General features: G+C 39.6%; 1 non-coding gene across 1 annotated transcript; it reads right to left on the bottom strand.

Annotated features, from left to right (window-relative positions):
- Positions 1-14,913: 14,913 nt before the first annotated feature.
- On the bottom strand, positions 14,914-15,077 carry LOC125716120 (U1 spliceosomal RNA). Its single transcript, XR_007384278.1, has one exon. It is a non-coding gene; the product is annotated as a U1 spliceosomal RNA (small nuclear RNA).

Genomic DNA, 15,077 nt, shown 5'->3' on the forward strand with positions numbered 1-15,077 from the left:
TTAGAAATATATTTCAGCGGCACTTGAGGTCAATTTGTACACAAGCGACAAGACTTTTGTCAGGGAATGTAAATGAGGTTCATTTGACATTCCCTGGGGACCCTCCATCTGGTATGGAGTTACAGATAAGTTCATTAGTTGGGGTACAACTTCTGATTACACTGCGCATATTACTAAGGCACTGGAGGATGTGAGTGATACTTATGCTGCTTTTCATGAAAGAAAAAATCTAGACATCCAAAAGGAAGTTAAATCCAAGCTGAAGAACACAATTTCTGACCGGGTGGCTGTTAATCACTGTGTCAGGACACAACTGGAGCAGGATTTTGATATTCAGTTATTAGAACTCAAATGTAATGTCCACCCCTTGGACGGTATTGTTCATGCAGTGAATGGGCTCAAAGGCCAGTTTCGTGGCTATGAGTCTTGTGCTGTCATTTTGATTCACAATCTGTCAAAAATGCGCTTCAAACAGGGGAAGGGTGACCCTACATCCTTCAAGGCATTTCTTAAAAGGGTGGAGATTCCATCAAAAATGATAGTTCGTTATGTTTGAAATAGAATTCACGTTCTGTTTCACTTGAGTGGTGTTTTCTTCACATATAAAGGGAAACTGTTGATTTAACTGGAGGACTACTGCAACAAAAAAAAAAAAAATATCGTATGGCAATTATCAAGGATTATTCTAACCTGGTTATCAGTGAGCAGCTGAGGGCCTTGGGTTTACTGGGAAAAACTGTCACTGGTCCATGGATGACCATGTTATACGGACATAAATCTATCAATCGATATATAAATATATCCAATTTTTACAATATATTCCGATATGGCCGCCAGTAAATCCAATATGGCCGCCAAAATGCTAAGGTGAGCACTTGATTTTGACATTGGATTACTTAATATTTCCCTATGACAGCAACCTCTAACACATGGTGTTAAATTACCTTACTCAATGAGTACACGACTTAAATGAAGTCTTGGTTACTTCATTTGGTTACTTTTCAGTTATAATTTGTTAAATTTTGACCTTGACCTGAAGGTCAAGGTCATGCCAGCTAATGTAGGTACCCCCAATAAATTTTCGTTTCAACATTCAACAACACGTTGCAAAAAAATCATTAAGATTGGTTAGATATTGGCAAAGTTATGGTTGTTTACGTGCACCATGCGCTATTTACAATTTTATATTTTTAGTCTCAGTTTTTTCTACAGCTCTAACTGAAATTACATTAGAACAAAAAACCGATTTTGGGCATATTAAATCTTCAATATCTCTGGTTCTATTAAAGCTATATTGACAAATGAGGAATAATTGTTTATGGTTTTTCAATCTCTTTCCATTAAAGTAGGTGTGAAGTTAATCAAGACACCTTAGTGAAAAATTTCCAAGTCCCTAATGAGAGTGCACAAGAAACAGTTGTAGTCATCAGGGCAATGCAGCAAGATGCCTTTCTGAAGGAGAACAGTGTCTCGCCAAACAGGATCAAATCCTAAGACAAAGTCCGCTTGTGAAGTTCTCTCTATTTCTGGATGGGGACGTATTATTGAGAGTTAGTGGTCGCACGTCCTCAGCAAAAATCCTCTAATTGTTCCAAAGACACACCCTGCTACACTGTTGGTTAGGCATTATCATGAACAAGTTGCACATCAAGGATTTTTTTTCACCATTGCCACAGGTTTCCCAGCAGTGATGAGTATGCGTGTATACAAGGCACTGATTTTGAAGTACTCTTTCAGGACAGAGAGGGCAATGGTTATGCGAGTTTTGCTTTGGTAACTTATTTTGACAAAAGGATTGTACTAAAATTACAATGTTAAATATAAATTCTGGTCCCTGCATAATATTTTGGTTGCCCACTGCATATTTATCTACTAAGACATTCTGTCACTTGGTGTCTGAAATAGTGCTTAAATTATATCCGAGTATTACGTCTTACTTTTTTGCAGCATACGTGGCACATGTCACTCAGACGAAAGTTTAAATATGAACGCAAACCACTAATTCATGCGGAAGAGTTACAAAAAATGAAGAGGAAGTTTGGACATGCCAAGTCCCAGCAACATGAAGAAAATGCTTGCAAGCAAAGAAAGAAATCGGTGATAAGGAGAAGACAGTTCTTAGACAATGGTTTAGATGGATTTTTCCCCTAATCTTAACAGTAGAGCATAAATTTAAGCTTTTTGCAATCTGTTGACAATGTTTTACTTAGCAACGGCACCAGACTTCTGCATAATATTTCTTGCCCTCTGCATGACAGGAGATATTATTGGGGAGGATGCTACCTCAGTAGAGAAACATGTAAAGGTCCTGCAGGATCAATATTGAAAGACGCATCCAGATGTACACATTGTGGAGGACCGTATGCATAGGACATTCACCTGGAGGAGGCAGGAGATTGCCAATGGGATGACGCTCAATGATACCATCAACAAATATCCATTCCTACAGAATCCATCTGGGGTTTGTATACCCTGCTTTCTTGAAATTTAACTTAAGGGTCAATCTATCATTTCTATACCAGTTTAAATTTATCATAGATTTTGTGTAAAATAAACTATTTGTGGTTGTCCTATTGCAGCTTTTTCAAAAAATGGGTTGGCTGCATAATGGCATGAATATCTGTTGCAGATTTCAAGATTCCATTAGAAGCCTCATACCTGCAGTGCGGAGAGTGGCTAAAAAGAAATCTTCCTTTGCAACTTTATTAAGTGAAGAGAGTGTTGGCCCTTGCTGAAGATGTACCTCGTAAGTGTACAAAGTTGCTAGTATGAATTACCACTGAAGAAACAAAACAACATGCCCTGCAGGTTTCCTTTTTATCTGTAACAGTGAATCAAATGTTTTGTTCCATCTGTTAATCATTCTGTTGACCTAAAGTGTCCTGAAACTAGCCATTGGCTCATATGGATATGTCTAGTTTTGTAATCAGTTTAACCCATACTATTTTGGGTGGTTTCGGTTTGTTAATCCAACCCAATCAAAGCACACTATAAATACACTTAAGTTATTCTTTCTTCTGTTTTACATGAACTTTCAGTGATTGATTTAAATTCTGCTATCCTACTGTTGCCGATCCTGTTCAGGGAGAAACTTGAGAATTACGTCATTCTTGGGGAGATAAGCATGTATCTTATTTTCTGTAATTTATTTGTTTAATGTCACAGTTTCACAGTACATGTGTTATTGCTGTAAAACTGATTTATTACCTTTTTAGGCTGAGCTAACATCACCATATCCAACTATCCAGGTGGAGGATGTCACAGTCTGGAGGTCTCTGTTCACAGGAAGTCTCTGCAGTTATCAAGGTGGATGGGTTGTCAGTTTGCAGAGCACAAAGTCTTGAGGAGGGTGTCCTCGCAGCATTGTGTTCCTACTTTGTCTTTAATTTAGCCTATCCAACCCAACTAAAGAATACATTGGTCTTCCTTCAGCGCCTTGTCCTCAAAATATCATTGGACAGTGACAAGGCTTTATCAACAACAGTGATCAGAATTATTAACCTTTTAAATTTAAGGAACTTAATGCCTCGTACATTTTCTTGTCCAAAATGATCTCGAAGGGCCTTCACTCTTGTAAAGTTACTGCAGCATATCGGGCTTATACATGCACATGAGCCAAATTTTACTATAACTTGTGGTCTCAACTCCTGTCAGTGTACATTTTCAAAATATAAGTCTTTAAAACGTCATATATACAGGAAGCATCGAGACATTATATTGCCTGTGGACACTTAACACACTCAAGGAACAGAGTTGGAAGAGGAGCAGTGGCCTTGTGGTATTGCTGAATCTTTTTTCCACCCCTACTCCTCTTATGAAAGATGAACTCTTGCTGCAATTAAGAGAAAACAACCACCTTCTACAAACTGTGCAACAAGAAATACTTGTCACTTTTCTGTTTGACTTTTTCAAGGAGAACTATGATGCACTTCTAACATACCATCTGGAAAGAACCGGTTTAAGTGTTGACAATTGTCCGGAACTTCAGTCAGTTTTAAAGTCTCCTGACTTTTTTTTAAGAGGCTGCAAAACTTATAAGAGCGCCTCAAATGTTCAAACAGCATTGTAAATCTAAACTTAAAATGACTGAGCCAGTAGATTATGCACTGAGACACAAGTGGACGCAAGGTAGGCAGCTACTCTTATGTCCCTATTTGTGATGTGCTTAAAAATTACTGCTCTCATGAGGAGGTATGGGATTGTATGCAGGCTGAGCAAAATTGCAAGAGAGATTCACATGTACTTACTGATTTTAAAGATGGCTGTTAGGAATGGCTGAGAGGCCAGAGGCTTCAGGAACCAGAGAAGGCCATGTAGTTCCAAAAGGTGCAAAAATTTATTATCCTCTCGCACAAGAGGGCAAAAAAAAAAACAAAAAAAATTACCCCAAACAGGCTATATCCTGGCAGCCTCTGGATCCATAACAACTTCTTCCCTCTAGCACCTTCTGCGGGGTTTATATAGATTCCAACCCCTCCCCTTGGGACAATTAATCTAACAATTATCTTTCTCGATACCATACATCCCACATACACAGTTCTAAAACATACCATCCAAAACCACAATTTTATTCAGATTTATTCATAATACCAAATAGGACTAAAATATCAGTTTTATTGTAATATGTAAAAATTCTCTCCCCCACTCCCCACTTGGTTTTACCCAACAAATTGTGAACACCCTTCCCCTCCCAAATCACACAATCCATGCACAATCTTGGTCCAAATCATTAGTGGAAGGGAAATACCCAAGATATCCGCATCCTCACCATCACTATACTTAACGTTATAAAATGTTGGCCAATTAATATTAACAAACAGTAACATAACATAATATTGTCAGGTTCCAATCCGTGACAATGGCCTTAATTTCCGGAACCACGCATTTTTTGCAGACCATTCAGATGCGTTAAGGCTACACTTACATCGGGACAAATTTGAAGTCTGCAATGCTTTGGCTTCAAAGCGTAACAAGCACAAGCACAAATTGTTTGCACTTTACTACACTGTTGGAAATGTAGGAGCAAAACATTTCAAACATATAGATCTAGCGTTGCTTGTACAATACTGTTTTGTTAAACAGTTTGGTTTAGAAGTGATTTTGAAATGGTTACTAGAAGACCTTGAGAAATTATCCACAGAAGGAGTTTTATTGTAAATGGAATTCAAGAAAATGTTCATGGAGCTGTAGCTGTCATATCAGCAGATAACTTGGCATCTCACATGACTGGTGGATTTAATATGTCCTTTAATATTGGTAGAATCTGACGATATTGCATGGCTACTCATTCTGACATGAAAAAACAATTCAGTGAATCAGATTTTGTTTTAAGAACAACTGATATGAATAAATATCACTTGGAATGTGTACAGCAGAACCCAGAAAATAAAGGACAGTATGGAGTTTGTGATAGATGTGTGTTTGATTAGTTATCGTACTTTGATGTCACTACACCTTTGCCTCCAGATGTTATGCATGATTTTTTAAAGGGTGTAGTACCACTTGTATTGCGGCTTTTCATAAGTAGAGCTGACATAGGAAAAACATATAACTATACAAGACCTAAATGATGAACTGGAAAATATGCCTTTCGGACAAAATGATAAAACAAATAGCCCTGTGCCTCTGACAGAAAAACTTTTACAAGACTTTGGTTTTGCAAGATCAGCCTCACAAAAGTAGTATTTATTCCACCTGCTTCCAATTTTAATGTCTCATAGGGTACCTGAAGGTTGTGGCTACTGGCAAATTTATTTATAATGCGAGAAATTGGTGATACAATAACTGCACCAGTTGTTAAAAAGGAGTCTCTCTTACATCTTAATTAAATAATATTTGTGTTTTGAGTGCTATGGAAAAAGAGTTTGGGAATGTCATTAAGCCTAAATGCCACTACTTAATCCATTATGCATGTTTGATGTTGCACTATGGGGCCTTTCTGAAGCCAGGTACAGAAAACACAGGGCTGCCATTAGAAGGAATGCAGATTTTGACAGTGTAACACCCTACCATAGTTCACTAAAAAGTATCGGCTCAAAGAGCCGTCTCGTTCGCCAACGACATCACTAGTAATGAGGCGCGAACTCTTGTGTCAGTGAGCTCTTTGCACGTCAGCTTCTGCGTTCATGGAAATGCGGCTCGCTCATTTCCGGTCTGTGAAAAATGGCATTGGTTTATACATGCCGTTTACAGGACTTGCCCAAACTTACAGCATTCTCCACAATTATTGGCACACCTTGTAAAGATTTGTAAAAAAAAAAACAAAAAAAGGGCTAAAAAAAATCTACTTTTCAGTGAAGTAGTTTCATCTCACACTGAAAAAGAGAAATTCCACCTTTCTTTGAAATAAATTTATTCAAAGAAAAACAAATCCTTCGTCAAGTAATTATTTTCAATAAAAACACATGTATTTATTGAAAAAATTACTGGCACTTGTGCATTTAATATTCTGTACAACATCCCTTTGCCAATATTAGAGCACTGAGTCTTCTCCTATAACATTTTATAAGGTTGAAGAATACCTAGCAGGGCATCTGAGACCATTCCTCCATACAGAATCTCTAAAGATCATCCAGGTCCTAGGCTCTCTCTCGTGCACTCTTCTCTTTAGCTCCGCCCAGAGGTTTTCAGTGGGGTTCAGGTGAGGGGACTGAGTTGGCCATGGCAGAAGCTTGGTTCTGTGATCACCTAACCATTGTTTTTTATTTGGACATGTTCTTAGGATAATTGTCCTGCTGGAAGATCCAGTGAAGGCCCAGTTTTAGTTTCCTGGCGCAGGCAGCAAAACTGATTTCAAATATCCTGGCATTTCATGGAGCCCATAATGCTATGTACCATAAGGTTTCCAGGGTTTTTGGAGGAAAAACAGCTTCACATCATCACAGAACCTCCACCATATTTTAGTAGGGATAAGGTTCTTTTTACTACAGCCATCCTTCTTTTTACACCAAACCCACCCTGAATGTTTATTACCAAAAAACTCCATTTTTGTTTCATCAGACCATTGAATTTTGGTTCCAGTCAAAGTTGTGAAAGTCTTTCACAAACTCCAGGTGTTTACGTTTGTGGTTAACTGACAAAAAAGCTTTTTTTTCTGGCATGCCATCCAAATAATACGTTAAAATGAATGTAGTGTCTGATGGTTTTTTCGGAGATGTGGAAACCCCAAGATTTTACATTGTCTTGTAATTCACCACCAGTGATCCTTGGGGCATTTTTGCCTCTGTTACAATCTTCCTTACTGTATGTAGAGGAAAAATAAACTTGGGTCCCCGTCCAGGCAGGTTTGTAACAGTTCCAGTTGTTGTCCACGTTTTCATTTCCCTAACAGTAGAAATGGGCATTTTCAGGTGAGTAGCTATTTTTCATACCCATTCCCTGACTTACGAAAGTCAACACACTTCTCCCTCATTAGTTTCGTATGATCTCTTTTCTTTGTCATGTTGAAGGATGACTAAAGGAATTTGGGATATATGTCACCTCATGTTTATACCCCAGTTAATCAGGAAGTCATGGATGACAGCTTGAAGGTTCCTTGTCACTCCAATCAACTCAAAGATGTCAAATTAACGGGGGAAACTTGCTTCAGTTTCATTGTGTTCACTATAATTCCCAGGGGTGCCAATAATTGTGGCAAATGAATTTTTGTTAAAAATAATAATTTCTTGATGAATTTGTTTCTCTTTGTCGTGGGGTTTCCTCTGGGTACTCCGGTTTCCCCTCACAGTCCAAAAACATGCCGAGGCTAATTGGAGTTACTAAATTGCCCATAGGTGTGTATGTGTGAGTGAATGGTGTGTGAGTGTGCCCTGCAATGGGCTGGCGTCCCATCCTGGGTTGTTCCCTGCCTCATGCACATTGCTTCGGGGATAGGCTCCAGACCCCCCGCAACACAGTAGGATAAGCGGTTTGGAAAATGGATGGATGGATTATATGCAATAAAATTTATTTCTTGCTTGGAATTTGCCAGACTAAAGTAGCTACAGATTTGCATAGGGCCTGTTGAGGCACCTGCTTTCATTCATATGGAGTGTTTTGTTAGCACTTTTTGTTTGCAAAGTTCCTAACTGGCAGTTTTGCCCGTTTTCCCTGTCTGAGCCTAATGTTTAACATTTTAAGGGCGATTTTGTGTACAGAGAATTCATAATCTATTTTATTTGTTTTTGGTTGTGTTTAGTTTTTATTCAAGTGCATTTTTTGTTAAAGTCTGAGAGTCCATTTCATTTATTGTTTTTGGTTGATTTGTTTATTTTGGATATAAAAAATGTCTTTCAGTCCCAGTGTTAAACTTTAATTTCTAAAGAACGTTTATTAATAGTCGAAAGGGTTTTCTTGCATTAATATGCCATTATCATTACATCAGTTGAAAATGGTCTCGCAACGACAATATTATTGTTTATCGCAATAATTCCTGGGACAATTCATCGGCCAGCAAAATTTGTTATGGTGACAGGCCTAAGTCTGTCTGACTTAAATACTTTGCTGTCAGGTCTTCAGAAGCATGTGGCACTTTATATATTGAACCTCCAAGAGAAACACCTTCTCTCCAAAGTTACATCTTCAATTTCTACAACAATTTTTTTCAACAGCATTATGCTGACATCATTAAGTATCACTTGGATCAGTCAGGATTCAGACTGAGAGACCATGAGGAATTGGATAGGATCTCCTTTCAAATGAAATTCTTTTTGACTGTGCATTTGAGTATGTTAAATCTGAATACAGATTAATACAATTTAGAAGGGAGAATCGATATGTTCTTGGTGTTAATAGCAAGGGGAAGGAAGACACTTTGCCGTATGTGCCACTGAATGATGTTTCTTTGAATGAAGGTTTTTTTTTTTGGAGAAACAGGCTGTGAGAAGGTTGCAAATGATCTTTTGGAAGACAGATGGCAGTATTTTCCAAGCTCCGCCAATTTTTGGTGATCCAAGTAATCTTCGCTTCCACTTGTACACAGACGAATTTGAAATTGTGAATCTATTAAGCGCCAAAAAAGCATTTCCACCAGACCTAATGCATGATTTCTTAGAGGGTATCATACCAATTGTTGTTTGTAAAGTTCACACTTCACTTCATCAGCTGAAAATTGTGACACTGAATGACAAAACTCAGAGCTGGAAGCATTCACGATCGGAAAAAAATGATCGAAGAAATATCCCACAAGCACTAGTGAAAGAAAACAAGTCACCTGGATCAGCAGCACAAAACTTGCGCTTATTTAGGATTACACCACTCCTTATTGGATATTACATTCCAGAAGGTGAGATACACCAGGATATTTATCTCAGGTGCAGAGAAATAGGTGATATGACGGTGCGTTCGTTTTTCTCTCGGAACTCGGAAATTCCGAGCTGAGTGACATCACGTCCGACAATCTCCCATTCGAGCTACCGCAACTCGGAACTAACATGGCTGCCTCCATGAACACGCTGCTGTGTTGTTGCTTTATATTTTAGCAGTTTTGGAGTAAGATTATTTTTCCGAGAGACAAACAAACAAGAGAAACAAACTAGTCAAAGCACATTAAAAGCTTTATAAATATTTTAGTAGATTCATAACGACATTCTTTTTTTTCCGAGAGGCAAACTACAAACAAACCAAAGACACTAACAAGTCTGGTAAATATCTGATATTGCATGCTAGAATACCGTTTACGGTTACAATATGGTATTCTCTAAATCGAACATGTGCAATTACATTTATAACAATTAATACATTTGACAAAATAAACATGGTTAAAGATTTATAAAATAGAATTACTGCTGAGTGTGTAAGCCGCCATGTTGAAATTACGTCACAGGGGCAACTCGGACAAGAAAATTCTGTCCGACATCAATGTCATAAGAGGCATGTTTCTGACGGGAAGTGACATTTTTCGTGACGTTTTCGTCCGAGTTCCGAGTCGGAGAGAAATAATCGAACGCGCCATGATCCTCGCTCCCTGCATCAGGAAGAGCATCATTCCTGTCCTCAGCTTCCAAAGTGGTGAATTTCTCGCCTCTTTCAAGACTGTGTTCCCAGAGACCTTCACACCCATATTGCACTCTCATTCACTGTCCTCGTCTGATGTTAGACTTTGGCTCCCCCTGTGGTGCATGCGATTTGAGGGTAAACACCAGGGGCCTCATGTATAAACGGTGCGTACGTACGAAAATGTTGCGTACATCCGTTTCCACGCTCACGTCGAGATGTATAAACACGAAACTTGGCGTACCGCTACGCACACTCTCACGGCAGCTCCGCACATGGCGTACGCACGTTTCTCCTTGGTTTTGTACACAGATGGCTCCCAGTGGTAAATCATTGCTACTGTGGTTTCCCTTTTTTAACTCACAATCATGACGCTGACTTTATCCAATACATCAACATTAATTGTATGTTGTTTACAAATGGACGGAACCTGATTTTTATCCAATTTGTAACAAAATACGGTGCAGAAAATGACCAAATTATTACAACTGCCATAGCAGCTCTTGCGTTATTGGAAGACGTAGCTTATGGAAGAATTGGAAGAGAGCGTGTATTCAGCGATCATAGTCAGGTGATTTACTCAACACCAAGTCGCGCCATGCCTGCTGTATGGGACGGCACAATCCGCTTGTCACTCAGATATATATAAAAATTTCTTACACTGCGGTCGAACAGGCAAACATTAAAATGTAATTTGCAGCGATGTCCGGTTTTCCCAGTGTAAATCGGAGCCATCGACTGCACTCACATTGCTATGAAAGAACCTTCAGAGAACGAACTTGCTTATGTAAATAGAAAGCACTTTCACCCTATTAATTGCAAATTATGTGCGATTCGAACATGCGTCTCAATGTAATAGCAAGAATGTAAAACGGGTAATCAAACACCGCATTTATTTTTTAACCAATTCTTTTGATGTGTTGTTAATATCACACAGCGTATCATTTAGATGTTTTAATTCATTGGCAACATCTCTTACAGCATGTGCTATTGCATTCTGTGCCTGCAGCACAGCTTCAGTCAGCACACAGCCGGACGGTCGCTCCCCGGTTTCCGAGGCACGGGAATGTGTGCAGCCAGCACCCAAAGATGTGCTCGGCACAGCAGCACCATCGACGCCTGTGTCATCCTCGGCACTGGGGGCACCTCTTATACTATTGTCTGTAAGAATAAACAAACAGAATAAACAAAAGTAACACTGCATCTGCGCCCTACTTGTTATTCATAAACATGCAAGTAATTCAAAAAAGTATGCTACGAGAAAAACTTACCCGCGCTGACATCGGCGTCCCCCTCACCCGATAAAGTGAGAGACCGGGGATTCCGCTCCCTCCGCCTGTGCTGTTAAGACTCTTACGGTGAGCAGCCACTCGTTTTGTCACATCGACTTTAATGTCGGACCACTTCTTTTTAATTTCGGCCACCGTGCGAATACATAAAAACACTTTAAAACTGACTCCACCACGTTCCGCCGCTCCGTCAACTTTAGTGCTGATGCCACTAATTAAACCACCAAATAATAGCACTCTCCTTTTCTCGATTTCTGTTACCATGACCTCCACTTCAAACTCACTAAAATACTTATTTTCCCCACGTGGTTTATCCATTGTTGTTTAAGAAAAACAGAACAAAAACGGGTATTTATACAGATTTACATATTCAAATATGCATAATCATGGGCGGGTCGGAGGGGTGGCTGTGGGCTCGTTCACGTACGTAAAATTTCGCGCTCATTGGGATTTATAAAGGGAATGTGCGTCGATCTGTGCTTACGCAGTTTTTTGCATCTGGATTTTTTCTTGCTTACGCACATTCCTAGTTTTGTCCGGACGTCATGTTTTAGTGCGAATTCTACGCACGTCGTTATACATGAGGCCCCTGAACTTTAAGACTGTCTCACAACACGAGCAACTTCAAAAATCTTTGTTACACCCACTCCAAAAGACACCAGTTGCGGCACTGTTGGAAATTAACATCCCTGGATATCCGCCGTCAGCGGTCATACACTGAAGGTGAATGCCAAATCCCCTTGACATTCAGGAAGGCATTGTGCTAAAGAGTGGGGTTGAAGACATACCAGAGGGCGAGAAAGCATGAGGAGTTAGCTCTCTACTGACCAATAACTGTACATATAAAAGAAGGTGACACCATCATAACGACTGTAATTCAACACAAGAGGTTTGCAATATATTATTGATTCATTTTCTGAAGTATTTCTGTCTTGGAACATTTATTGCTCATTGTTCACATGCTTAATTCCTGTATCATCTGTATATTTTTTTCTAGACTGTGCTGGACCTTGAAGGTGTGGAGGATGATGACCTGAGTTTGAGAGCACATAAATACCATGGATAATGAGCTGTGACGGCGACAGCCAGACTTCCCCGACACGATGGACAGAATGAAGTCCACACTCTATAAGAGGATGAAGGAGCTGCTGTCCAGCCTGCTAAGGACAGAGGCCAACACAGATAGTATGTCACCAGCTGACATCTTTTCTTTTTCCTTCGCACCCTTCAATTGTCTCTATAAAATTATGCTTTTACGAAAACATTGTTTCTTTTCAAATTTTAGACCTTCAAAAAGAGTGTTTCCATCCTTGTCCTGCCAGCGCTTTTCAAGGAGAACGCAAAGTTTCTTTATTGTTTAGATGAGGTATGTGCCGTCTCTATGATTGTAATTTACATGTTTTCGTTTTGTGAACTACATCATAAATTCAACCAGGAAGTCACTAAAACACTTCTCATTCACACAGGAACCACCCAGCCCATTTCCAACCATCATCCATCATGATAGAGACTTCCCTCCTTGCCAGCAGAGCATCTATAAAGATGGATGAAGTCAACATCACAAGTGGTGGTATGTCCATCTCTCATGCTCTCCAATGCCTGCTGGAAGTTTACGTCATCTTTGGTGTGCAGTACCCCAAGCCGATAAAGCACACCTTGAGTTTTGCAGAGCATTATTTGTTTCAAATGGCAAATGGACAAAAACCTGTGTCTATTCCTATAATAAAATTGCAAATCAGATTTGCTCATGATTGAAAGGTGAATTGTTCTCCTTTTCTAATGGATTTTATTTCTAATTTATTTGAATGCCATTTTTGAAACCACATCTCAGCTCATAGCTGATTGAGCTTATAGCTTGTAAACAAAGGTTTGCCTAGTTATTGCCTATTTTATTTAAAATACCTGCAGCTAATTAAATTATTAATGTACCATTAACATAATTAGTATAACTGCAAGTATTACTACTATTGCAGTATCACCCATTATTATTTATCATTATTAACGATTAAGTATTAAAAACAAATACAAGTACAAATTAACCTTTGATCCCTCTGGGGACGACGGCATTGTTGGGGATGCCGTGTATCTTTGTCACGTATTTCAGTTTATTTCTCGCTGAAATCTTTATGTAGAAACATGAAAAAAAGCAGACTAAATCCATAATCTGTCTTCTTTTCAAAACATCCATTGTCGGAAGTATTAAAGTTAGGTTAAATCGGCAAAAAAGCAAACCATGTCACCTTTCTTTGTTTTACCTGCATCGGGGGCGCGTAGTACTGCTTTCACCTGAAGATTGTTATTCGTTTTCTAAATAGCCGCATTTCCGCGTCTTCAAACCGCATTCGCATGGTAATTAGATGAACGGTGCAACGGTGAAATGCGATCCAGATACACCCCCATCAGCGCCATAAAAGGGGTGGGGGTGCCCAGGTTTGAATGGCTCGTGCATACACATGAAAGTTGCTAAATATTCAATGAAAGGAGCCCAAAAGTACTGACGTGAGTTTTTCTTCTTTATTTATCCAACTGAATGTTGCAACTACACCATTTAGTCATCTTCATGTAGCCATCAGATATCTGGGATCACAAAAAACTGCCACCTTTGCTAACTATGTACTTTTACAATGTTTCTGTAAGTGTGTTCCAAACTGCATTTTGCAATGTCTATACTTTGAAGTCAAATTACAAGCTTCACATAAATCTGACTTCAGCATGGCAGTGTGAACATAGCCTAAGTGACTCAAATCGGATTTTTTGCCTTAATGTGACACAGATATGATATTTTCAAATCGGATGCGTGTCACTTTCATATGAGGCACTAAATCGGATACGTATCCGATTCGCGGCCATGCGATCTGAATGTGAACCCTCAGATTGGAATTCATGTGGCTTTTTGCTTATACGCATGTGCTGACATCAGCCTGCACCGGCAGGCTCGTACCCATAGGTCTCTTGATGCGGCAGTTCCAGCAATAACTGCGAAAACCAGACTTATTTTCTCCTTTTCGACCTGCTCATGTACAGCTGATTCACTGTTTGTCGTCCTCCAGAGCAAAGTGCGATGCATGGGTGAGCTACTAACGCCTCCATTTTTAATGCCGCGAGTCATCCCACAAGACATGACATTTTTTGTTGTTGGTGACGCAGTTGACCCGTGTAAAAACGTATCAATGTGCGCATGCGTGACATTTGGGAGGACTGATGCGGTCGCATTGTAGTCAGATACAGGTCACTTGTAGTTATGAATGTGAACCGTCAAGACAGACAAATGCAATCTGAGCAAAAAATCAGAATTGAATGATGTGGCTGGCAGCGTGAACATAATCTTGAAAAGTGTACTTTGTAAAATATGGCTAAGATGAGTTTAATGCCAAAAGAAATAAATAATTTGCCATGAAATAGATATTGAAAGAAATGTATGACTATGCCCCAGTCAGTGAAAGTGCGTTCCCTACCCCCTAGTTGTCAGAGAATTAAAGGTGTCATTTAGAACCCTCTTTTCTCCCAGTCAAAGAAGCTATATGAGGGTGCCATACATGTACCAAGCTATAGAACCCTTAAAAGTGCAGAGGGCCCATATTGAAGAGAAAACTGGGTAAAACAGCACCCCCCCATGTTGTAATACCCCCTTATCTATCTTTGTACCAGTGATCAGGGGAGAGCGCGAACGCAGTCCCCCACTACCAGAAATTATGCAGTCGAGATTCCCACATTTGGGGAATTCGCAGGGGTCAGCACAACCGGAGTGCAATGGCTGAGCCTCACCCTGGGTGAACCACCTTCTTGATCATGGTATCTCCCCTGCCAGGTAAGTAT

Source organism: Brienomyrus brachyistius, chromosome 20 (genome assembly GCF_023856365.1).
Source record: "Brienomyrus brachyistius isolate T26 chromosome 20, BBRACH_0.4, whole genome shotgun sequence".
Taxonomy (NCBI): domain Eukaryota; kingdom Metazoa; phylum Chordata; class Actinopteri; order Osteoglossiformes; family Mormyridae; genus Brienomyrus; species Brienomyrus brachyistius.